We start from the raw sequence: 1,913 nt of genomic DNA, 5'->3' as shown, positions 1-1,913 counted from the left end.
AAATATAAATTGTTTTATTTTAAAAGATCATTAAGAGACTAATCACAAGCTAAAGATATGTACGTTATAAAGTGTGGTGACAGAGGTTTAATCTCCGTAGTGTATAACTCAGGCTAGTTAGTAACGTTTGGAGGAGATGTAGTTGTCTTTGGACTCTGTATTTTTAAATTTGCCAAAGAACATGAATAGACAAAACACAGAGAAATAAATAAAAATGTTTAAAATGCTTTTGGCATCATTAATAACTCGATAAGTTTAAATTTATTTATTTACTTTTGAGACAGAATCTCACTTTGTCACTTTGGTAGAGTGCTGTGGCATCTCAGCTCACAGTAACCTCAAACTCTTGGGTTCAAGCGATTCTTTTGCCTCAGCCTCCTAGGTAGCTGGGACTATAGGCGCCTGCCACAACCCTTGGGTATTTTATTTATTTATTTATTTTTTGAGACAGAGCCTCAAGCTGTCGCCCTGGGTAGAGTGCCGTGGCATCACAGCTCACAGCTCACAGCAACCTCCAACTCCTGGGCTGTGAGTCTCCTGCCTCCGTCTCCCTAGTACCTGGGACTACAGGCGCCCGCCACAACGCCCAGCTGGTTGCAGCCGTCATTGTTGTTTGGTGGGCTGGGCTGGATTTGGACCCACCAGCTCAGGTGTATGTGGCTGGTGCCTTAGCTGCTTGAGCCACAGGCGCCAAGCCAAACCCTGGATGTTTTTAGAGACAGAGTCTTGCTCTTGCTCAAGCTGGTCTGTAACCCATAAGCTCAGGCAATCCACCTACCTAGGCCTCCCAGAGTGCTGGGATTATAGGTGTGAGCCAGTGTACCAGGCAATGAGTTTAAATTCAAAAAAAATTTTTTTGCCTGTCAAATCATGTATCTGTTTATGCAAGAAGTAAATAGGGAACACATACTGTATGCAGGACACCATTAGACCCTGGAGTGTCAGTGTGACAAAAGTAAACACAAACCCCACCCTCCTGGTAATGTCATTGTACTATTGGAGACGGACAATAAAATATAAATAAAATATATAGTCTGTTAGATGATTGATAAGTGCTAAAAAGGACAATTGAGCAACAGAAGAGAGGGGATTGGGGTGGGTATACCCTTAGATAAGGTGGCCAGGGATGAGTGCGTGACAAGTGAGGTCATGCGGTATCTGGGAATAGGGCTTCTCAGCAGAGATGTAATAAGTGCAAAGGCCCTGGGGCAGACATCTGGGGGGTGCAGGACTCCCCAGGGAAGAACAAGGCAGTCACAGGAGACAAAGTTAAGGGAAGGGGGTGGGGCTAGATGGCATAGAGCCCTGAAGGTCATTGTAAGAACTTGGGCTTCAACAAGGAAGAAAACAAAAAGCCACAAAGTTTTTGAGAAAGGATTGTGTAATCTAATGCATTGGTTTGCTTGGGGCTGCCATAACAAAATACCACACGTTGGTGGCTCAAACAACAGAAATTCATTTTCTCACAGTTCAAAAGTCTGAGGTCAAGGCGTTAGAAGGGTCATTTTCTGTTGAGATCTCTCTTTGCCTCACAGAGTCTCTTTGCCTTCTCACGTGGAACAAATCTCTGATTTCTCTTCCCAGTGGGTTAAAGCCCCACTGTTGTAACTTCTTGTAACCTTAGTCACCGTTACAAGGTCTTATGTCCAAATTCACTCACATTCTGAGGTACTGAGGGTTAGGGCTTTAACCTATGAATTTGGTGAAAGGGATCACAATTCAGTCCCTGACGTGTGATTAGCATGTTAACAGCATCGGTTTCACTGCCAGGTGCTGTGCTCGGTTTGCAAGGGCAGAAGAGAGAAGACCCCATGGAAGCAGCGTGTAGCCAGGAACTGACAGAGGCTCCAGCTTACAGCTAGCAAGAGGCCGAGGGTTCGCTCCAGCTGACAGCTAGCAAGAGGCCGAGGGTT

This window comes from Otolemur garnettii, unplaced genomic scaffold (genome assembly GCF_000181295.1).
Source record: "Otolemur garnettii isolate 467f Iridium unplaced genomic scaffold, OtoGar3 scaffold00181, whole genome shotgun sequence".
Lineage (NCBI taxonomy): Eukaryota > Metazoa > Chordata > Mammalia > Primates > Galagidae > Otolemur > Otolemur garnettii.
The sequence above is the reverse complement of the archived record's forward strand: the minus strand, read 5'-3'. Positions refer to the sequence as shown.